The sequence below is a fragment of the Mauremys reevesii genome, linkage group 1 (assembly GCF_016161935.1).
Source record: "Mauremys reevesii isolate NIE-2019 linkage group 1, ASM1616193v1, whole genome shotgun sequence".
NCBI lineage: Eukaryota > Metazoa > Chordata > Testudines > Geoemydidae > Mauremys > Mauremys reevesii.
In genome coordinates, this window is record NC_052623.1 from 355,196,718 (window position 1) to 355,221,615 (window position 24,898).

Consider the following 24,898-nt stretch of genomic DNA (forward strand, 5'->3'; position numbering starts at 1 on the left):
CACCAATTCCCTAATTTTATGTACTTTGTGCAAAAGGACTGGGATCTTGCTCCTCCTTGGCGATTTATATAATACATTGCAGCCCTGTTATCCAGCATTACATATCAAGAGTGGCTCTTGATGTTGGACAGGAAGTAAGGGGCAAACCTATCTGATTGCTCTGAGTTTGAGAATGTTGATATGAGGAGATCTCCCCTGGGGAGTCCATTTTCCTTGGGCTGTGAAGACCTGGAAACAGGCACCCCAGTCTAGCAAAGAAGCATGTGTCATGATGATCTTTGTGGGGATAAGACATGAGAATGGACTTGTGCACCAACCTTTAGAGGATCCTTCCCCCCGCTGAGGGATTTGAGGTCTCTGAGGTATTGACCCTCACTTGAACTGTTTGTTGGGCATGTAGAGAGACTTAAGCCAGGCTTGAAGACATCGGAAATGTAGTCTCGTTAGGGGTGTTATGAACATACAGGCTGCCAAAAGGCCCACGAGTTGAGAAAACATCCTGTGGTTTGTGGTCTCTGTTGCAGCATGGAAATGAAGCTGGACATTGTAGCGAACTTGTCATGGGCAGCTATATTCTGGCTGTAGTGGCATTTAGCATGGCTCTGGTGAAGTATATTGGTTGAGCAGGTGGGCAGAGGGATAGGGCCTTGATAGTTGCTGACTGCATCTCAAGAAAGGGACAACCCTTGAGGAGCCAGTCACTCAGGTGAGGAAAAACTATTATTCCCATCAGACAAAGATATGCTGTGAGGGGCGAGTGCAGTTTTGTAAAGATTCTTAGGGCAGTTGAAAGGCCAAAGGATATGAAATAGTATTGGTAGTGGTCCTTGCCCATGACAAATCATAGGAAACGCCATAGAAAGGGTGTGTTATATGGAAGTATGCATCCTGGAGGTCAAGGGAAACTAACCAAGAGAGAATTGTCTCTGCCAGGGTTACCATTCTGAACTGCTGAGAGAGAGCAAAGATGTTCCAAGTCTGAGGTCCTGAATCAGTCTCCACCATCCTCTTTTCTTGGAAACCAGGAAGTACCTAAAATAGAACCCTTTCCCCACAAAGTGCAGTGGAAATGGGTTTGATCACCCTTTGGGTAAGACAGATTGTACCTCCTGTCTGAGACACTCATGAGAAGGGTCCCTGAAAAGAAACAGGAAAGGAGGATGGGGGTGGGGTGAAGCTGAACTGGATGGAACAGCCTATCAAAACCATCTCTAGAAGCCTGACACTGTTCCCTCTGGTCTTGTGGCAGATATTCCATAAAATGAGAAAATTTGGAGCAATTTGTAAAGTCGCATTTTGCCATCAAGGCCTGATAGTTGGCAACTTTGAATTGTAGAGTGGCTGAGGAATAGCTTTTGCAGCCAAGAAGGTCCAGGCACTTACAACTCCTTGTCAAAAGGGGTTGTTCTAGACGGATTCCATCTATTTCTTTTGTTGACAGCACCATCAACAATAGAGTTAGGAGAGGGGTGGGAGAAAAAGATACTCCAAACTTTTGGCAGGAATATCATGCTTTTTATCAGCCCACTTACAAGCAGGTGGTATGGTCAGTGGTGTTTGCCACATCGTACAGGCTGGTGACAACAGTCACTGATGGGCAAGGCAATCTTGCCGTAGGAAGTAGAATGCAAGATGCCCAGCAGGGAAAGCTGGGGTTCTTGTATCTCCTGTAGCAGAATCTGTAAGGCCTTTGAAATCCTTTTCATGTGGTCCTGAAAGACCATAAAGTCATCCACACTGGATGGCAAGGGGGGCAGAGGGGAGATAACAGCATCATCTAGCGAGGAGGAGAATTTCTGAGAAAGTGGTGTCTCCTCCTCTCTACCTAGCTTCTGCTCTTCTGGGGGTTCTACCTGAGGAAGAGGACACAGAGGTGCCAGTGACAGCTGTTCTTGGAGGGGCTTCTTGCACGGGGGCCCAAGGGTTCCAAAAAAAGGGGGCCCAAGGTTCCAAAAAAGACCACTGTGGTGGGACATAAAGGCGTCAACCCCATGGGGTGCCCTTGCCAGGGTTGATGGATCAGACCTCTACTGAGGTCCTCCTCCTCAGGATGCACCTCAAGGAAGGTTGGAAGAGGAAGGTAGTGGAATCATGAACAGACACATCTGAGTCTGAGGAAGCATCTTTGTCCAGCAGAAGATCAACAGGTTTTGGTATCGGTGCTCACACTGTTACCAGAAGCTGGGGAGGGACCAGCAATCGCACCAATACTGGCGGCTGCATCTTCATGGAAGGGTGCAGTAGTACCTGAGGGTATATCAGTATTGGCAGGAAATCCCTCTTGATATCCTTCAGCAGAGGGACTCAGCCTCTTCCAGGATTTGAAGGTCCTCATGAGAGAGGAACGTGGATGGTAATGGAGAATCTGGGTACTCTTACTTGGGAGTCACCACATCAAGAGATACTGGGACAGTACTGAAGGGTGGTCCATGAGCTCTTTACCATGGCCCATGGAAAACTACACCACAGATGCTGACTTTGAGTCCTTGGTCTTCAAGGAGTCCTTTAGTTTCAAAGGCTCCAGTTCTGGTACTGCTGCTGGTGACATGTGAGATTGCTTGCTTGCTGAGAGGCTTCTTGGCATGCAGTGTGCTGGAGGTCTTTTAGGTGGTACGAGGATCTCGGAACAGAAGGTAGAAGCCTCAGCAATACCCATACCAGGACATGAGGTCTCCTTGTTCTCTGGTTGCGAGGTTGATTTCCCCCATCTCTTGGTCTCTCCCCCCAAGGAATGGGGTCTTTTCTTTTCAAATGGCCTCAAAGACTGAGTGTACGTTTACAAAGCAAACAAACACCTGTGGCTAGCCCAGGTCAGCTGACTTGTGCTCAGGGGCTTGGGCTGTGGGGCTGTCAAATTGCTGTGTAGACATCTGGGATCAGGCTCCAGCCTGAGCTCTGGGACCCTGTGAGGGGGGCAGGGTCCCAGAGCCCAGGCTACAGCCCAAGTCCAAACATCTACACAGCAATTTTTAGCACTGCTGCCCAAGTTCTGCGAGCCTGAGTCAGCTGACCTGGACCAGTCACAGCTGTACCATGGGTCTTTTATTCCAGGGTCACTGTACACCCTGAAGGACTCCTGGGTCTTTGCTTACTGGAACCAAGGCTTGTGCAGTCACCAGAGCATGCTGAGCAGTTGAGGCCAATATACTTTTTTTTTTTTGGGGGGGGGGGGGGGAGACGGACATGAGCTTTGACTTTACAGGTCTCAGGAAACACTCCATAAGAAGCGAGTTTCAATCTATCCTCTCTCAGCTTTCTGGCTCTGCATTTGAGACTGGAGCAGCCCTCACATTTGGAAGGGACGTGGGACTGTCTGAGGCAGCTGGAATGCCTGTGGCTGAGGGGGGAATGACCTGTGGCAGGTCTAGCAGGGTTTGAAGCCCAGGGTCTTTGACATAACCCACAAGGAAAGGCCACAGATGGAGAGGGGCTGAGTGGAACACAGGCATTGACCAGGTGAAAATAAGGAGTAGGAACACCCCCAAAAACAAAGCTGTGCTACATTAAAGAAGAAAATGAAATGAAACAAACAAAAACAAAAGCAAACAAGAAGAAAAAAAAGTCATCAAGCAAGCACACTTAGCTAGCAGATACTGCGATGCTCTGTCTCAAGCCACAGACAACTGAGAATGAACTGAAGCAGTGGCAGGTCTGCCCCTCCCTATAATCCCTCACACCAGAGCACAGATAAATAGGGCATGGGCACAGACCCATGGACACTGGTGACAAAAATCTCCAATCAAAAGTGCTCAGGTGCATGCATATCCTGATGTGGAACATCCATAGGGACAATAACTCAAAGAAGAATAGGGTCTATGAGCATGTTTTCAGAAGAGACTTGAAAGATGGATACATATCAGAATGGGTCTGGGTAAGGGGGCCAATATAAGGGTCAACACCATAGAAGCCCAGAAACAGGGGGTCGGGGGAGGACAGATACGCAACTTAGATGGAGGACGAATATGATGAGATGGTCTCAGTTTTGAAAGAAACCAGATAGCAATAGTTAACTGCATGGCAATATTCACACCAATTCACTATACGACACAGATACTTAATTAAACCCATATTAACAAAAGCCCAATATTAAAGGTGTTTCCATAACTCTTTGCTAAGTGTTGAAAAGAAAAGTTATAGTAATTAAGATGTAATAAATTTAACATCTGAAATTGTCACTACTTTCCTAAGAACTTCAGAGGACTGAGCTGCAGACTCCATAGTTTCTCTGAAAAAAACATGTCATTCTAAATTCCCTATGTTCCCATGCATTGTTTATGGTACTTGCATGGTCACTGGCTCTGGAAAGGAACCCACAATGTCTATAGCTCAAATTTCTCAGGATCTTAGGGAGGTCATTTTGCTAAAATACTGCAATAAATTACATTTCTGAACAACAGCCATAATCTTATAAAGAAGGTTTGAACTGCAGCAAAACTTTACAGTCCACCTTAAAAAGCAAACAGACTGGGCCTGTCCGCCCACATCCATCGAGACCAGGGACAAGAAATAACCCTGGGTTACTTGAGGGATTGGCACTGTAAGCCCTTAAGAGCAGGGACAGTTTCTTTTTTGTGTCTATATAGTACAAAGCACAATTAAGGCCAAAATTCCAGCTTGGGCCCTTAGAAGCTACCATTATACAAATATTTACTATTAGTATTATATTGGAAGCAACACAAATTGGTGTTAACAATCCTTTAAGACTAGCAGAAAAATTAGCAAGACTACATTTATACAGTAATTTATCTGAGACTCTCAAAGGATTTTACAAGCGTGTCTGGACCAGAAATCTCCGTAAGGCTGCAAGAAAATAAACCTTGTTACCGCAGCTTAGTCTGCTATACTGATGTCCATTAGGTATGGCTATATTTTCCCTCTTCCAGGGTACCATGCAGTCACAGTCTCCTCCTCCAAATCCACCCTTAAAATGCACTTTTGACTAGCTTTTCACCACTGCTCTTCACTTCAGTATTATCAGCTCCCAGCTCCCTAACATTCAATTAAATTAATAAACTACAAGAAATACACGAAAAGGAAGATTTTCCAAGAGTAGCATTATTTCCCTCTTTTCCACCCACATTCCCACCTGCCATGGTCTGTCGTCATCTGGCAGCTTAATGGCAAATAATGACAGAAAGAAAAATGTCCTTTTTATCTCTTTTATTGGACCAACTTCTGTTAGCGAAAGAGACAAGCTTTCAAGCTTACACAAAAGCTTCTCTCTCTAATATCCTGGGACCAATGTGGCTACAACAGCACTGCAAACAACTTTATCCCTACAAAGCACCAAACAAGTCACACACACACACACACACACCCCTGTTTCACCAGAGCTCTGCTGGCACTCTGAAGATATTAATTGCTCACTCTGCTGTTTCCTGGATCAAAATCCAAACCTGAAAATTATCTTTCAGACTGCTGTTTGTAAAAATCTGTGAAATGCTGCCACCAAGCAAGCTCGGCAAAGCTTTGTCCAGCACTGGAAGCCAGTCCAAAGAGTATATTCATTTTCCAAATCTCAAAGCCTGACTTCCTCCTCCTCAGCAGTAGCAGCTGGTCAAGAATAGCAACTTTGCCTGGGATTATGGTGCCAGACGATGCAGTTTGGTAGCTACAAATGCAATTTCTGATCTGACCAACAGGCATAGGAGATGAAGGAAATAAGGTCATAAAAAGATAAACAGTGTACTCCTGTTGATTCAAAACCCTATTATCCAAATCTCTTCCTTGTATTTCATGGTGGGTGACAAGGCAGGGATTCGGATAATGTGACAGTTTGAACAGAGACCTCCAAACAGGTCAGCAAAGAGGAGGAGGAGCCGCCCCCAGCCATGTAGGAGGCCACCCTGTTGCTGAATGGCTCCTGGTCAGCACAGGGAGCCTTCTCCAACCCCATTGTCACAGGAGTGAGCAGGCCCATGACAGCGAAGCTGCAGAGGGATCCCTGCACTGCTGCAGGGCTGGTGAAACCTGATCCCTGTAGGCGCAAAGCACAGAGAAGTCTGCGGTCTTGGCAGGACAGAGCAGAATCCTGACCAGGAGTCTTTGCTCTGCCCCACACTTTGCATCTACAGGGATCGGGTGCTACTGGCCCTACGGTGAGTGACCGGGGCAGAGTAGAGACCCCCAGCCAGGACTGTGAGGATGACGACAAGCCCGCAGCTCTATGGCTTCTGCCCTCCCTCTTGACTAACTGAAGTCCCAATTATCCAAATAAAATCCATGTCCCCCGTGCTATATGGATAATGGGGAGTATATTGTAAGTGTCACCTAGCTCATCTCCTTGATGATACATTTTCTAGTGATTTGTCTTCTGTATTTAGGTGCCTAAACCAATAGGTCTCTCTCCCACTTCCCTTGAGAGATTTAGTCCACAGTGCAATAACTCTCACAGTCAGGAGGTTATTCACCGCTACAAAGACGAGATATTCATCCCATTACTTGTAGACTCCTCTCCTGATTCTCGCCAAACAAGTTCTCTCCCTTCTTGGTGTTTACATCTTATACTGACAGTTGTGTTCCCTTTTGAGTCATCATCTAGCCAATATTCACATTTAACTTATTTAGTGTTCCCTTACAAATTAGCCCCTACTGCTCCCTCATTTGTTCTCTTTTCTGAGCTTCCTCAAAATAGATTTATATCTTTCTGATAGAAAGATGCTCACATTTTAATGCACTATTCCATGCGAGATCTCAGAGCCATATTGAGAAGGATTACCACCGCACTGCTGCATGACAGAATGCTCACCTAACACCTTTTTAAAAAGTACAATTCTGAAGGCAGCTTCATTCCATCTGTACACAACCGTATCCCTCTTCTTCCTCCAAGTATTTTGTTTTTTTTAATTAACACTATGAACGAAGCAGCCGCAATCCACAATTTAGAGTCATCTCTCTAGGTTCTTACCCCAATCCAGCAAGGGGGCAACTCAGTGCCATCAGATCTATCTTGTTAACAGCACTGCTCTTATGTACATGGATTGCATTGCAGTGTTCAGGCCACAAACACAATTAGAAACTGCTAAAACAACACATATCCCCAGATGTTGAAGCCAGGATTTTAGTTGCTAAGCAACAAGATGTTGGACTTAAACTTCCCCCATACTCTACTGAAACTGTGCACAGTATCAGCCCACCAGAGCCCTTTTAAAATTGGCATCATAGCTGAACTTCTGAAAAGGATTACACCACAACCAGCCAACCCATACTGTCCCAAGTGGCTTAGAAAAAAACAGGAGCACATGTGGGACCCATGATCAGCCTGTGAGCTCAGTTAACAGGCCAAGTATGCAAGTAAAGTCCCTGTTGGGTTCCCCAACAATTAGCATCATCATTAACCTGCTCACAAGTATCTCGGTCTTGAGGCAAAATTCACCATGCAGCAAAGGAGCAGAGAACAGCAATTGTTGCAACATGAACAGAAGAAAATGTCAATTTTCAGTTAAACATCAATACATGCAGCATTAAAATCCAATCCAGTGCAAATAAATTCATCTCCAAGAAGAAAGCAGTTGTGCAGAACTGACCATTAAAAAAAACCGCACAATTCCAGATCCAGATATTCTTTTCCAAACTCATATTTCCATCCTCCAATAAATCATCTATGGCCTTTTCTGGTGTTTCTGTAATGATGAAAACTAAAGGAAATGGAAAGAAGCAATGTGAAAATGCAGTACTGTAATCCCAAAGAAGCAAAGAAAACAAGCACCACACTAATAAGAGATGAGGCACTTATTAAAAGTCACAAGGAGAGATTGTCAGCACCATACTACAACATGCATCAACTGCACCATAAATGGCCTTTTCCTCTAATCAAGGCTCAGCCTTCTCACTGGGGAAATCTAATTGATCCTTGGATAAACAGATGAAACAGCCTGGCCACAAAGGAAATGGAAACCAAAGAATCTAAGAGCACTGACTTTCAGACAAAAATTACAGAAGTCAATGACTGAGGGAACAGTGCTCTATATAATGATTATTTTCTTGGACCCTGAGTGTAATAGACAATAGTTTAAAAAACAAAGTAAAAACAAGTGTCTCACTATCAATCTAGGCTAGGCCCCCTACTTAGATTGTATTTTAAAAGGGCTGTTAAGGTTGTGATTTTCTCTAATTTCCTGCAAACAATTTTAATTTAAATATTCCCTGGATACAATGTGTTTGAACCCAACAGCTTTGTGCTAGTGCAGAATGTGGGAGTGAACCTGATTACAACCAGTCTAGTTTCATGGTGAAAAGTAAATAGGTGCAAAGACCATTAGGTTTTAAAAAATACTTTTCAAGCTTGTTGTGATGATTAAAATTTGTACCGTACTTGGTTATAAAGAGCTAACAGGGCTAAGTGGAGAGGAGGATGGTCTAATACAGTGATTTTCAATCTTTTTTCATTGGTTGATGCCTAAAAATTTTCAAATGGAGGTGGAAATCTTTGGAAATCTTAGACAGTCTGCAGACTCCCAGAAGTTGATGGACCACACAGGTTGAAAACCACTGGTCTAAGAGTTAAAGTATCAGGGTCACAAGACTAAGTTAGGGAACAAATTCTACTTACAGTTCTGCAACAGGTCTCCTGTCTGAGCTTGGGTAAGTTTAACAAAATGTTTAAATTCATCATTCTGTAGACAAGGAGATAATATCTATCTCATGATTGGGAGGGAGACTGTCAATTTTCTAGAGAAGGGAACATTTTTTAATAATCAAAGGTCTTAGCATCATAGATCATTACAATTTTATTTAAATAACAGTGTCACCTTTATACTTAAACATGACATAACTTTTCTATTGCACAATACGTGTAACATTATTTGATAACTAAGGGAAGATTAGATATATTAGTTGTTTACATTGTCAAACTGACAAACTGCAGTAGCACCAAATTCCCTTCTGTACTCTAACTCCACCCACAATTTACATTTTCCTGTTCCATTTAGCCATCTCTTTTCCCAGCCTCATCCTTCGCTTCCCTTTTCCTTGCTTCCTCAGAGCTGATTAGGTATTTCAGAAAGCCGTCTTCCTAATGAGTAAAACTTCTCAAACTGCAAAGCTCCTTCCAACAAAAGAGTATGTCATAATTTCAAGAAAAAACGATTCTGAATACCAACTGCAAATGAAACCAGCACCTGATTTATATTAAAGAAACACCAACTGGTATCTTGTAGTATGATTGTCATCCCACTTTTGGAGCACCTATGCTCATATTCATGGTAAGGTTGCCCTAAATTCTATAGCTAGAACTAGATTCTATAACACTCCAGGCCACTGCAGATTCTGAAGCTGCTTCACTCAGGGCTTGTCTACACGTGAAGTTATTCCAGATTAACTATTCTGGAATCCTCCATGTGTGGACACACTCAGGAGTAGCTACTGCACTTCAAATTCATTCCCTACCTTAATCTGATTTAACTTTCAAGTGTGGATAGACCCTCAGATTAAAAAAAAAAAGTTTTATTCATTTAAACATGAAAATTAAAGCTGGCTGGAAAATGGCTCCATTTCTTTGTGAAAATTAGGCCCTGTTTTCATAGAAATTTTTATGAAGAACGTTGTTGAAATTTTGAATTTTAAAGGTTTTTTACCAGCTTTATAGCTGATCAGAAAAAGAACATTTGTGGAAAACTTTTCAAAAATTTATTTTTAATCAACTCTACTGAAAGTATATAATACAATCAGTATAGAATTGTGTGTGTTATTTAATGCGCTATTAAATTCAATTTTACACCGCCCCTCGCCCAAAATTTAATTTTCAATTGTTGGCACTTGGGAAGGTGTGGAAGGCAACCTGTTGGGGAATATGCGGATTGTGGTGTTTCTGTTATAGATCAGTAGTGAAATAGTTAAGTGCCATCATTTAGAGTGCCATAACTGAGTTTTAAACTAATGAACATGTGAATACCTGCCACAGCCATTTTTTTCAGACTGTTTGCAGATTCTGATCTTACTGTATTGTTTCAGCTCAGTTCACCTTTTGAAGATTCTCTTTGAAATCATATGGGCTGAAATCATGGAGATTGGGTTTTTAATGAAAGCTTAGATTCTTTATCAAGGGGCAAATTTTATGGCCAAGGAATCGGAGTACACAGGGTCCTGTTTCATGAAAGAGCACTCCTATCCTAGCAGTATGTGAAAGAGTATGGGACACAGGACAACTAAACATAAAAACGGCCCTACTGGGTCAGACCAAAAGTCCATCTAGCCCCATATCCTGTCTTCTGATAGTGGCCAATGCCAGGTGCCCCAGAGGGAATGAACACAACAGGAAAAATCATCAAGTGATCCATCCTGTCGCCCAATCAGAGCTTCTGGCAAACAGAGGCCAGGGACACCATTCCTGCCCATCCTGGCTAATAGCCATTGATGGACCTATCCTCCATGAACTTATCTAGTTCTTTTTTGAACCCTATTATAGTCTTGGCCTTCACAACATCCTCTGGCAAGGAGTTCCACAGGTTGACTGTGCCTTGTGTGAAAAAATACTTCCTTTTGTTTGTTTTAAACCTGCTGCCTATTAATTTCATTTGGTGACCCCCAGTTCGTGTGTTATGAGAAGGAGTAAATAACTCTTCCTTATTTACTTTCTCCACACCAGTCATGATTTTATAGACCTCAATCATCCCCTTAGTCATCTCTTTTCCAAGCTGAAAAGTCCCAATCTTATTAACCTCTCTTCATATGGCAGCCGTTCCATACCCATAGTCATTTTTGTTGCCCTTTTCTGAACCTTTTCCAATATATATTTTTTGAGATGGGGCAACCACATCTGCACGCAGTATTCAAGGTGTGGGCATACCATAGATTTATATAGAGGCAATATGATATTTTCTGTCTTATTGTCTCTCCCTTTCTTAATGATTCCCACATTCTGTTCACTTTTTTGGCTGCTGCTGCACACTAATTGGACATTTTCAGAGAACTATCCACCATGACTCCAAGATCTCTCTCTTGAGTGGTACAAGTTAATTTAGACCCCATCATTTTATATGTATAGTTGGGATTATGTTTTCCAATGTGCATTACTTTCCATTTATCAACACTGAACAGGGTTCAAATCCTCACTTCTACCACTGAATCCATGTGATTGTAAACAAGTCACCACTCCAGGGTGAGGCGTATAAATACATTATAAAGATTTTTGAGATCACGGGATGAAAAACCCTTCAAGTGCCCATTATGTTTTATATTAATTTACACTCTTGCTTTTGAATTCTATGTATTTATATCTGAGGCTGTTAGCTCCTCATGAAGATTTATTAAGTAATATGCACTGCAGTCACCCCGCTCTTCCCCAGAGAGACACATTTTAAAAGATAACTGCTATGAAATGTGAAATCAGATTTTAATCGCAAAAAATTTGGATTAAGCCCAGTTAAAACCAGAGTTCTTGGATCCAAGGAATGGGTGAACAAGCAAGATTTGGCAACTCATGTCATCCTCACAGGGAGAGGGAAGTCTGAAGCCTGGCTTTGGGCTGCAGAGCTGTTTGTAGATTGCAATTTCAGTTTTATTTTCAGCGTTCCAATTAATTTTGGAGTCAAGGTGACTGAAGAAGGTCATGACAGGAAATGAATATGAAGATACAAGTTCTTCATTCCAAGGGAAAGCAGCAATTGACAGTAACTAAATTATTTGATATTTGCTGGCAGCCTGCCAGATGTCAACAAGACAGATGGTGGCATTCTTGTTTAATGGGATGGTACTAGCTTTTCATTACACTTTACTATCTCAGTCTCACATACAATCAAAACCTGCAGACATATACCCCCCACGCAACAAACCTTTCAAGATCCCTGGGTCCTACACATGCCTATCACAACATGCGATGTACCTCATCTAACACACTAAATGCCCCAAAGAACTATGTGGATGAAACCATACAATCACTATACTCTCAAATGAACTTGCACAGAAAAATTATAAGAGTCAAAACACCACGGTTGTCAATTAACCACCACCAACACCTGTGATTAACTGAAAACAAAATTAACGTATTAATTTTTTAAAACACATTAAGCATATATGTCTGAGATGGGAGGGAACCCTGCACTCTGAGGAGGGCTGCAGCCCCAAGTCCATATCTGAAAATATAAAAAAACCTACCAAAATATTTAAATAAATGGTATTCTATTATTGTTTAGCAGTGCAATTAAAACTGATTAATTGCAATGAATTTTTTTAATCACTTGACATCCCTAAAAAACACCATATCATCCGTGGACAAACACTTTTCACAGAACAATCACTTCATATCTAACCTCTCAGTCCTCATCCTCACAGGAAACCTTCAAAAGATGAGCCTGGGAGCTTAAATTAATAACTTTGCTAGACACTATAAATCATGGTCTTAATAAAGATACTAGATTTATGGCTTATTACAACAATCTGTAATCCACTCACTCCATTTTTTTTGTCCTATGACTACAGAGGTGCTAAGGGGCCACTTCACCTTGCTCTCTTACAATGTGTGATCGGTGGCAATCCCTCAAGGTCGAGGATGATCTCTTTCACAGGTTTTATTTTTTATGGGTCTTGTGGTGACAGAGGTCCAATCCTTGAGCTGCAGGCTCATTGGCAGACATTGCAGGCAGTATTGGAAGTTAGGGTTGGGCCACGATTGCTGTGTGACAATCATCTGTCCTCTCTTTTCTGGCATTTTTCTGCAACCAGGACAAAGCAATTTTCCTCGAAAGTGGAAGTCCTTTCTCTGACATGTCTTCACCAGCTGTCCCTATCCTGGGCTACTGTCTCCCAGTGTGTGATGTCGATGCCACATCTCTTGATGTTTATCTTGAGGATGTCTTTAAAGCGTTTCTTTTGGCCTCCCCGTTTCCTTTCTCCTTTGGTGAGTTGGGCGTACAGCAATTGTTTTGGAAAACATACATCAGGCATGCGCACAAAGTGCCCACTCCACCTTGGATAATCAGGGCCTCAACAGAGGCCAACATTAGTGCGGTGATCCTCCCACTTTATGTTGAGGATCTTCCGAAGAAAGTGCTGGTTCTGGCATTCCAGGTTTTTCAGGTGTAACCCAAATCTCACAGCCACAGAGGAGAGTTGGGATTACCACCACTTTATAAACTAAAAGTCTAATGTGTGTTCTGATGTTGTGATTGTTGAACGCCCAGCGAGACAGTCTGCCGAAGGCAAGGCTCGCTCAGCAGATTCTGTGCTGAATCTTCAATGTGTGTTCACCACTTATGCTAAACCATCTGTTCCACCTTGTATTTAGCTGTGATACTCTGAGTATCTTTCCCAGACCTGAAGCTTGTCTCTTTCACCAACAGAACTTGGTCCAATAAAAGATATTACCTCACCCACCTTGTCTCTCTAATATCCTGGGACCAACACAGCCACAACACCGGAAACATATAACCATTTACTTTGCCAGGTATTTATGGACAACACTCATTGCCAAGAGTTAATTGGAGACGCAAGACAGTCCCATATATTTGTTCGCAGGGACGGAAGTTCTCTGATAATTGGTCTGGAGCCAGTGATCAAAAAATTATCTGAACTGGTCCAACAAACCAAATCTGTAAGTCTTTCCCAAATGATTTTCACAATGTAACTTCTCCTATAAAAGGTAGGAATGGAGGAGTAAGAACTTAAGAAGAGGGTGGAAAAGGAGAGCATCAAATAGAGGACCACAATTTTGTATTGTGATAGTGTCAGGACATTACAAAGTATCCGTGTGAAACGATCTACTACAATACCATAATGTCATGGCAAACTGCAATCCAGAGTCAGAATAGGGAGTACTAATTATTTTATAGCTCTGCACTTCAACAACAAGAAAAAAAACTCACCAACTTTACAAGACTGACTGTTGTATCATGTTTCAGAGTAGCAGCCATGTTAGTCTGTATCCACAAAAAGAACAGGAGTACTTGTGGCACCTTAGAGACTAACAAATTTATTTGAGCAAAGCTTTCGTGTAGCCCAGGAAAGCTTTGCTCAAATAAATTTGTTAGTTTCTAAGGTGCCACAAGTACTCCTGTTCTGTTTGTTGTATCATGCTAGATTTTAGCACTTGGGGCTCAGGATGGCTGCTGCTAAAGTCTTGCCACAGAAATCAATTGTGAAGAATATGGTTATCATTCTACTTACAGATTTGATGTAAAATGTGTTCATGATTGAGAACTACTACTAACTACATTTAGTTAGTTCTTTAACTAACATTAAGAGGTAGAATTGGAAAGGTATCCCAATGGTTTAATGGCACAAACCTGAGGAATCCTGCCTCCACATCAAAAAGAGTTCGCGGAAAGAAAGTTGTTTAACTAAAATTCAGGGGCTGAACTCCGACCTGGACGTGAGGGGGATTTGTATCACCTTTTTACGTTCCTTATTCGGGGCTCAGTTTGGCTCTAGAATAGTCAGCGCAATCCCAGCAGCTGCCCTAATTTGTGTCCAGCTGCCTATAGCTCCAAAAGGGCTGGTCCAAAAGGCAGGGATAGCTTGCTCTGGCCATTCTGCACCCTCCCCTCCCCATATCGCTCCAGGAAAACTCTGATATTACCTATGCTTGGAACTGCTCCCACTACTCTGCCTCTACACATACACACACAAAATGCTCCCTGTACCTAGGGGAATTCCCTGTTGATCTGTTACAGCAGTTCTATGGCCCCTTTATTGTCAAAGAGCCAGTGTAAAAGGACTATAGGACAACCAGAAATTGGGCCCTAGATTTTTATGGCTAAAAACTATGCAGAGCCACTTGTTTTAGAGGGTATGGGAAAGGGAAGAGGGAACTTGTGCTCAAACATTCCACTGACTATGGAAATTTCCTCAGGACTTCAGGAAATTTGTATGCCCTCCTCCGTGGCTGCAAAAAAGTATTTGATAATAAAACTAATCTAGCCCTTGGAAGAACGAGCTCAACAATATATATGTTAAGTGGAATTTTAATGTTTGGCTAGCTTTGAGAAGGCTGACGGGGGAAATGGGAAAATTATAAATTTCTGCCTCCAGTTGCACAGTTGTTTTAACTGAAAATAGACCCAAATCAGGAACATTTGAAGTGGTTCTTCTCAAAAATTCTGTTAGGGGTAAACAATTGATAAAGAAGCAAACCAAGATTACTATACTATATTCCAAGATTTTCACTAAAGGAGAATATGGAGAAGTGTTAGCTCTTATAATACTATCGTGTTTGGTGCCCCATAAATATTTGATAGACAAACAGCATGACAAATATTTGATAGCTTCTAAGAAAGACTAAATAGAAGAGAACAGCATTCAGAAAGAGCCACCATTTTGTTATTATACACAAGTTCTATCTATGTACTGCTTATTCTGGTCTAAGCACCTCTAAGGTACCTCTGCTGTTATGCATAAAATAGGTAAAACGGTATTCTTAAAGCTGCATGCCTCCTTGCTGACACATCACAAAAGTAAACAAAAGATATAGGTTGTGGTGCAATGGTAGAAACAAGGGAAATGCATTCCAACAAGGGAAAGGAAAATAATTAGTGGAGGACTTCTGCAACCTTCTCAAATCTCAAGATGCTATTGCAAGTAACTGAATACAATAAAATGAGAACTTACTCTTTTAAAGAAGCAGGTGGACACACCATGACCAAACATAAATTCTAACTAGGAACAGCAAGTAAGAGCCATCTACACTAGCCTCTCATGAACTGACCTTTCCCTTCTAGCTAGAAGTGCATAGAATTAACCATGCTATTAGCAAGGTTTTGTGAAATTCTTATTAGAATGATTAAGCGCCAACCACACAAGTGTCCCGGTACTAATGCTTTACTGAACCACTGCTGAGATTTTTTTGTCACTCTCAGTTTCCCTTGTTAGAAAATTCAGCATACAGAACCCTTTAGGTAATACGCCTTCAAGATTTTTGGTACAGTCATTCTGACTGTAAGGTTAAGCTTTTAAGAGTCGTCAGTAAGCAGAAAGTGATGTTTAAAAAAAATCTGCTCAGCAGAAGACACTGAGGAAGACATGACTAATTTGCAGCCAACTGTGTATTTCATCATCCCTTGCTAATCAGCACAAACCTAATGCTGAAGAGAAGAGGCTGCAGGGGAGAATTGGATAGAAGAAGCAGTACCATGTGTAGTTGGAGGATGGAGTGGGGCCTCACTTTACCTAATGTTAAAGTCTGAGGTGATGTGTGTATAATGTCTCATTAAAAAAAAAGTTTAGAAAGAAATGCAAGGTCATAGAATTGTATAAGACCTGGCAAAAGACAGTATTTATTGTTTAAATAGGGATTTATGCTTCAAAATGGAAAATATAAGCACAAAATCCTCAAACTATATTCTTTCTTAATCATCAGATTAAGTGTGGTCTATTATGTATGTAAATATTTGACTATGTTTGCGAATGTCCTGATCCTTTAAGATTAAGACATAATTTTGGGCCAAATCATCCACTTGCATGCAAATTGCCACTGACGGCATAAGAAATTACTCATGTGTAGCTCAGAGAATTTGGCTCTGAAAATATATGCATGCTTAGCCCATGAGTCCAAGCAGTCAATCTATTTTGTAGCCCTGTACTTAGGCCCTTTTAAAAGAATGGATTTTTTACTGTAACTATCTACCATGGTAGAAAGTTTTCTGTAAACTGCATATGTAAGTAGGGCTCTAGCTACAGGCCTTCATAATTCAGTCTGTAAGAAATTGACTAAAATTTAATATATAAGAATGGTGTTCACTTGTACAGTAGAAATACACACAGGTTTACATTGTAACTAATATGAGAACGCGTTCAGTAACATCTAATAGCACAGCAGAGCCAACACAAAATACCACAGCTCAGGCAATACACTTGCCTTTGTGGCATATGCAGAAGTCATACTGACGGATAAAAGATAAAAGTGAATAACTACTCGTAGTAATCTAAAGATCATAGCAAGTACATACTTGGTGTGTATTAATATACAAAATTTCTCTTTGTTTTTGTTAAATCCATTTACAATGGATCGCTGGCTAAAAACGGGAAGTTTGAAACATACAAAAGAAAATTATGAAGGAAATACTAACGTCAGTGATAATTATGTCGAAAAATGCAGTGATATGGCTACATCAGACAATTGTGACAACAAAATTAGTGAACCGTGTGAACCATCTGTAAGTTTATTGAACGTATCAGCTGCAAAGAAAATGAAAAAAGCCCGCAAATATGTTGAAGAATATCTGAAACTGCGATTTTCGTGGACTGGTGATGAGGTGGAGCCTGTTCCACTATGTGTGATTTGTTACGAGAATCTCATAAATGAAAGTATGAAACCATCCAACCTAAAATGCCATTTCGATAGCAAACAAAGAATATAAGGGAAAACCTGTAGAATTCTTTGAAAATAGGCGCAAAGATCTCCAAAAGTCCCAGAAAATAATTCGCAATGTGATGGGAGGTGAAAATATGAAAGCTTTGGAAGCTTCATACAGTGTAGCGTATTTAATTGCAAAGTCCAGAGCTGCTGAAGTGATTGGCGAGACATCAGTAAAACCTGCAGCCAAAGTAATGGTGCAAGTGATGATTGGAGACAAGGCTAGCAAAGCTATAGATTGTGTCCCCCTCTCACATAACACTGTTCATCATAGAATCACAAATATGGCCAAAAACGTAAAGCAGCAATTATTATCAGACATACAGAAGAGTGTCGCTACTATGTACTGCAAGCGGATGAATCCACTGATATTGTGAATTTAGCTAATCTTTTGTTGTTTGTCAGATACGAGCTGAATAATGAAGTCTACGATGAAATTTTGTTCTGCCAACCTATGCCAACACATACAACTGGAGAAGCTATTTTTAAAGTTATTAATGACTTTATCAAAAACAATTACTTGAATTGGAGTCGTGTTGGAATAAGCACGGATGGCGCCAGAGCCATGATTGGTTCGAAGAAAGGAGCTGTTGCATGTATTCAAGCTGTTGCACCAGAAGTAAAATCGACTCATTGTTGCATACACAGGGAAGCACACGCCACCCAGAACATGCAGGCAGATCTAAAGCAAGTACTGGATGAAGCTGTGAAAATAATCCATTTTGTGAAAGGCCGCCATCTGAACGCCTGGCTGTTTTCTCAGCTTTGTGATGAGATGGGCAGTGATTACACGCAACTCCTATTTCACACTAAAGCGCGGTGGCTTTCGCATGGAAAAGTTCTGAATCGCCTGTTTGAGCTGAGAGAAGAACTGCACATATTTTTAGATGAAACTTTTAACCTGTGAGACTGTATACATGACTGGAAATGGCTATGCAAACTATCATATATTGCAGATGATAATATATGGAGATATACCTCTCTCAGAGAACTGGAAGGGGCCCTGAAAGGTCATTGAGTCCAGCCCCCTGCCTTCACTAGCAGGATCAAGTACTGATTTTGCCCAAGATCCCTAAGTGGCCCCCTCAGCCAGTGAAGTATTGCAAACCATGAAGCAGCATTTGGAAAGCTTGCAGAAAGATCTTCGTAAGTATTTCCCTGAACTGGATGGCACCTTTGAATGGATAAGGAACCCTTTTATCATCAATGTTCAAACATTGCCAAATAACCTCTATGCTTCAGAAGAACAACAGCTCTCGGAGCTGGCTTCACATAGCTTCCTGAAAACAAAATTTGAGCAAAATACACGGACGTCATTTTGGTTGGGGGTTAGCTCTGAATATCCAGCTCTATCGGACAAAGCTGTCAAGTATCTTCTGCCTTTTTCCCACCTCGTATTTGTGCGAGATCAGATTCTCAAACCAAAAAACGAAATTGTCTTATTGACGTGGAGCCCCATCTTCATCTTAAGATCACAAACATTGAGCCAGTTATCCCCGCGACAGTTTCTGGTCAAAAGCAGTTCCATCTCGCGCACTGAATAGTTTGGTTTGTACGGAAATTTTTTCAATACTGAAATAGTAAGTATTAAAATTAGTGCTTTCTTCACTAACCTAACCAAACCAGTGTATTTTAATTTCAGAATGATACAAATTCATTATATTATGTGTGTGTGTGTGTACACACACACACAGTTCTGCCAGACTGTTGATTCGCTTCTATTTTAATTATTTCTAGTATTATTTCTATATGTAACTATTATTTCTACTAAGTTTTGTTTCAACTGTATGTAATATAATTTTGTATTTATTTCTAATAAACATTTAATCCAGAATTAAACTAATTAGGAGTGTGTTATAAAAATGTGGCTCCCCTCCCCGCCCCAAATTATCTTCACCGGAGAAGGGGTACGCCAGTAAGACAAATGTCTCAAAAGGGGTACGCAACTGTTGTAAGTTTGGGAAACACTGCTCCTCAATAACCAGTCAATGGACCAGTGTTGTTCCCGGAGCTCTCCTTGGCACAGTTTAGGAAGGAAGCAAGACAGTCCCTGGTATCAAAAAGGTTGAGAAACACTGCTCTAGGTTCTTACAAACTGATTGGTCCCAGCACCTGCCCAGACATTGAAGTTAGGCTTACGGATCTATAATTCCTTGAGTCCTCTTTGTTTCTCCTTTTTAAAGATAGGTACTATGTTTGCCCTTCTCCAGTCCTCTGGGACTTCACCCGTCCTCCATAAATTCTTAAAGAGAATTTCTAATGGTTCCAAGATTGGTTCAGCTAGTTTCTTTAAGTATCCCAGAATGAATTTAATCAGGCCTTGCTGATTTGAATACCGCTAACTTATTTAAATATTCTTTAACCTGTTCTTTCCTTATTTTGGCTTGCATTTCTTCCCTCTTATTGTTAATATAAACTGTGAGGAGTAACTGGTCACCATTATCCTTTTTAGTGAAGACTAAAACAAAATAGGCATTAAACACTTCAGCCTTCTTGATGTCATCAGTTATCAGCTCTCCTTCCCTGCTAAGCAGAGGACCTACACTTTCCTTTGTCTTGCTCCTAGTATATTTAAACTACTACTTCCTATTGCATTTGACGCCCCTTGCTAGGTGTAACTCATTTTGTGCCTTAGCCTTTCTGATTTTGTCCCTAAATGTTTGTGCTCTTCTTTTGTACTCCTCCTTAGCAATGTGTCCATGTTTCCACTTTTTGTAGGATTCCTTTTTGACTTTCAGGTCATTAAAGAGCTCCTAATGGAGCCATATTGGCCTCTTACTATTCTTTCCTTGCATTGAGAGAGTTTGCATTTGTGCCTGTAATAATCATCTCTGAGAAACTGCCAGCTCTCCTCTACTCCTTTTATCATTTTCTTCCCATGGGACCTTAACCAGTTCTCTGAATTTGTTAAAGTCTGCTATTTTAGAAGTACATTGGCCTTATTCTGCTGCTCTCTCTCCTTCCTTTCCTTAGAACTATGACATCACTTCATGATCACTTTCACCCAAACTGCCTTCCATATTCAGATTCACTCCCAATTCCTCCCTGTTGGTCAGAATCAAGTCTAAAACGGCTGTCCCCCCGATTACTTCCTCCACTTTCTGAAACAAGATGTTCTTCGCAATACACTTAAGAACTTATTGGAAATTTTGTTTTGCTCAGAAATCTGCTGCACTAGGTGGCTGCCTAGCTTCCCTATAGCTAGAGTGACCCCTCTAAGTGGTCTTTTAGTGGAAAGAAAAGCTCAATTGCTCCTTTTTAAAAAAACAAACAAACAAACCTTCAGTCTAGGGAGATTGTAACTCAGACAAACGAACTCCTGAAGCTAGGGGGTTTATAGTGGAAATGCTGACACTATCACAGACAAGATCAAAGCTGCAGATACTGCTGTAATGAAACCATAAATCTCTTCAAAATACTCCTATGATGCCCACATCCGCAGAGAGAAGGCCAAAGACTGAAGTTGCCACACCTACAGAGGGAGGCATATTTTCCTTTTTAATTCCTTAATCCATCCTGCTGAAAGTAATGAGGTGGAATGGTATACATCTATATAGCACCAATGTAACTGCCTACATGAGAGGCTGGCATCTTCACACAATTTTTCCTGAAGTCTCTCAGTTCCCAACTAATAAAACTGATTTTAAAAGAATGCAAAGGGCATCATCTTGCCCAAGTCATCAGATGGGACAAAGTGCCAAGCAGGAAAGGAAACCTCTACAACTGAAAGGATTGAAATATGTAGTACTTAATTTTGCTCTAATTTTACACTTTATATTTCCTGTTAATCTGTTCTGAATTTCATAGTTCTAATATTGGTAGATAAACATTGTATCATAGACCTTCATACCTCCTGCTTAATTAAATTAGTGATAGAACTTTAGCTGGCTTTTTTTTTCCATGTCTCTTGGGGTTGAAGTCCATAAGAGTTGTGTATTCCTGATCTAAGCCAGTGTTTCCTGCCTCCATGAGGAGGCTCAGACAACTGCCAGCGAAACTCAATTAAACCCAGATAAATTCTCTTTGTGCTCAGGCCTCACCAAACCCAAATTGACTATTCACTATTGTGTACCAACATAACCCCCAAAATGGTTCTGAGAGTACAAAGTGGAAACAACCCATGAAGAACGAAAATCATGTAGTGTACTCCTGGTTCACAATACTACAAAATACACCCTAAAGACACATGCCTCCCACCCAAACATCAAATTGTTCCTTAAATAAAATATTTCTATTGGGGAGGGCCAAGTACTTTCCCTCAGTTCAGGGAAAGAATTCTATGTGCTGTGACAAAGTTCCTCCTCTACCTTGGTGGGTCCTGCGCTTATTGGCAGATTTGCTCACCTCAGTGATCTTCCCCTCTGGTGGAACCCACAGTCTGGGTCAACTCCTCCTGTGTCTGATCAGGAGTTGGGAGGTTTGGGGGGAACCCAGGCCCGCCCTCTACTCCGGGTTCCAGCCCAGGACCCTGTGGATTGCAGCTGTCTATAGTGCCTCCTGTAACAGCTGTATGACAGCGACAACTCCCTGGGCTACTTCCCCATGGCCTCCTCCAAACACCTTCTTGATCCTCCTGGTGTCTGATAACGCTTGTACTCCTTAGTCCTCCAGCAGCACACCCTCTCACTCTCAGCTCCTTGCACCTCTTGCTCCCAGCTCCTCACACGCCCACCACAAACTGAAGTGAGCGCCTTTTTAAACCCAGGTGCCCTGATTAGCCTGCCTTGATTGGCTGCAGGTGTTCTAATCAGCCTGTCTGCCTTAATCAGTTCTAGCAGGTTCCTGATTACTCTAGTGAAGCCCCTGCTCTGGTCACTCAGGGAACAGAAAACTACTCATCCAGTGACCAGTATATTTGCCCTCTACCAGACTCCTGTACCCACTGGTCTGGGTCTGTCACAGTGCCAAAGCTTGTGAAATCCTGCTACATAGATATCACAGGAGTGTACACTTTATCTCTGATTCCACAGCCCAAATGCATCTAACCCTGCAATAGTTTTGGAAATAGGCATCCTTTCAGATGTGTCTTTGCCAGAGGAAGCTGGTCATTTCAGGACACTGGTAAAGGCTGATTTCCTTGGCAAGTCACAACGTGATTCTCTTTCCAAGCATCTCTGCCTTATATTGTAATTTGTCTTGCTCAGACTTTTATGAGTTCCAAAATAAAAGGAAAGGAACAGGAGAGGAGAAGAGAAATGAAGTGTGGTTTCTGTGATATCAAGCTAAGTCAGCTAGAGCGAGTAAAATGTAGCAAGCCAAGTGCTCCCTAGTATCCTGGAAATCAGTGCTGCCCCAGCTCCAAATGAAATATTCCCTTTACTCTTCCCAGTTTAATAAAATTTTAGCTACCCTGAAGGCAGGGCTGCACACAAAGATGGATGCCTCATACTTGATGTCAGTACTGTCTGGCAGCATTTTGTGCATCTGAAAAGATTCTATTGGGCAATATGTTCCGGCAACCATGATAACTGTCTTAGTGGGAATACAAAATATCGCTACAAGTGGCAGAAAATGAGATTTCTTCCCCCCCCAACCCCCACCCCAGTAGAATCCCACCTGATTCTAGTGCAGAGTTCTCTTCTAATTAAAAATGTATTTACATCAAGCTACATTTGTACCTGCACACAGATTACCCAGAGATGGAAGAATCCTGGATGGCTGCTCTTCCATGAGGACTGCAGAACAGTAGCTACTGTAAGAGCCATTTATACCTTTGGACCTTACCTACAACAAAACAATTGTTAAGATTATTAATGATCAAAGGTTGGAGGATAATCTAATTAGGTAAAGAACTTTGGAAGTAGGGAAATAATTTGATTGTTCAGTGGCCTTGTGATATAGACTCTTTAAAGGTTTTCTCTGCCAGTTCCACTCCAGCTCAGGTTCGTAGCAAGTGAAAGTGGCTACCATTTGATAACTGAACAGTAAACATGTCAAATGATTTAGGTCCAGGTCTCAGTGAGGCATTCACGTAGTAAGACCTCAAGTACCATTAATTGGCACACTTGTTGGTAGCCTTGGAGAGGCTGAAGACTAACTGGGCCTGGAAATGAACTCCTCTGTCCCACTAGGTTCACCATGCTGAGGTTGAGATAGTGTGAGGGAAGCTTGTACTACCGCTACCACCCTGTTCTGAGGACAAATTTCTGCCTGCAAGAATGTCAAATGCTGCATTAAATTCCATTTATATGTGGCATAAGCTTGACAGGAACCCAGAGCAAAAAAAACCCTCCTAACATTAAGAATGAACTTCAGATGCCCCTACTCAGTAGGCTTGAGGCAAAGAAGTCATTATAGATGACTAAGGAGTTCTAAAACTTTTGGATAGCTATGTCAGGTGATGAGAAAACAGACAGTCCTTTAGAGTTTAGATGTTGCTGTCATCTTCAGCGAGTTTAGTCATTTCAGTTTTCTCCTTATAACTGAGTGCACACCACAAAACCACGTATCAGAGGGGTAGCCGTGTTAGTCTGGTTCTGTAGAAGCAGCAAAGAATCCTGTGGCACCTTATAGACTAACAGATGTTTTGCAGCATGAGCTTTCGTGGGTGAATATTTCGTGGGTGGAAATTTCCACTGCTTGCATCCGAAGAAGTGGGTATTCACCCACGAAAGCTCATGCTGCAAAACATCTGTTAGTCTATAAGGTGCCACAGGATTCTTTGCTGCTACCACAAAACCACCACATGCAATTTGGCACAAAGTTCAAGGGCATATCAGCAGTCACTTGTGGTAAAGCTGGAGCACTAGAAGTTGAAATTGTCCTTTCACAGCTAACAAGCTGCATAGCTTGTCTACAAACTCAGGCCCAGACGTTTCTAGAGAAGAGGCACCATGAAAATACTGACATTTGCTTTAATCAGTGGATTAGCCTGGGGGCAACGATCTAGCAGGCTAGACCCAGAGTGGAAAAAAGCATGGTACCCAGACAACCCTAGCTCACAGTGGAGCAGAAGGCTGACAGGGTGTCCCAGGGTAACAAAATTTCAACTGTCAGCTCTGGATGAAGTGCAAGTTCATTGTAGTGGATGCACCTTCAAGGGAAAGAACAGTTCAGCTCCTCTCTGCTAGCTTTAAGAGGATATCAGGCAAGGAAAGACAGCAGAAAGTATGTGTGTTATGGTAGCGTAGGTAGTCCCAATCAGATTGGGGCCCCTTTGTGCTGAGAAGCGTACCAACATATGAGTCTCCCTGCCCCAAAAAGCTGGGGGTGGGGGGAGGGAAGATAAGGAATGAAGGACAAAGGGAAAGATGCAGAGAATTAAGAGAAAAAGGGGAAACAAACACTAGCATTAAATCAGTTACTGAACAAATCTCCTAAACTGCAACCCCCCTGCCCCAAGCAGGGGTTACAATTATTTCAAGTCCCTTCATGCCCTTAACAGCTTCTACATTTCTGCAGATTAAAACCAGCAAAGAGCTGTGTGTACGCAAAACATGAGTGGACAGATTCTTAATTTAAGGTAGAGTTAAGACAAGAACATGAGTATAAATCATCAAAAGAGGTAAATTGATGCAATTGGTCCATGAAACACCCACTGATCCCATCTGTGCTTTGCACAGGCCAGCTCAGGTAGCTCATTTTCTAAGTTAAAAGTTAAGAAGGGTGAAATAC

General features: G+C 41.8%; 1 protein-coding gene and 2 long non-coding RNA genes across 7 annotated transcripts in view; 1 reads left to right on the forward strand and 2 right to left on the reverse strand.

Annotated features, from left to right (window-relative positions):
* Positions 1-24,898, reverse strand: part of AHCYL2 (adenosylhomocysteinase like 2) — a 202,836-nt gene that overhangs the window by 140,041 nt on the left and 37,897 nt on the right. The gene's annotated exons all lie outside the window — the stretch shown is intronic.
* On the reverse strand, positions 7,491-22,995 carry LOC120395475. The gene is made up of 3 exons (XR_005592650.1): positions 22,903-22,995; positions 8,552-8,670; positions 7,491-7,637 (listed from the first exon to the last, which is right to left on the reverse strand). It is a non-coding gene; the product is annotated as an uncharacterized LOC120395475 (long non-coding RNA).
* The window catches only part of LOC120395474, a 46,756-nt gene continuing 44,700 nt past the window's right edge, over positions 22,843-24,898 (forward strand). Inside the window, exon 1 of the long non-coding RNA XR_005592649.1 lies at positions 22,843-22,978. This is a non-coding gene — a long non-coding RNA (uncharacterized LOC120395474). The remainder of the gene's footprint in view (positions 22,979-24,898) is intronic.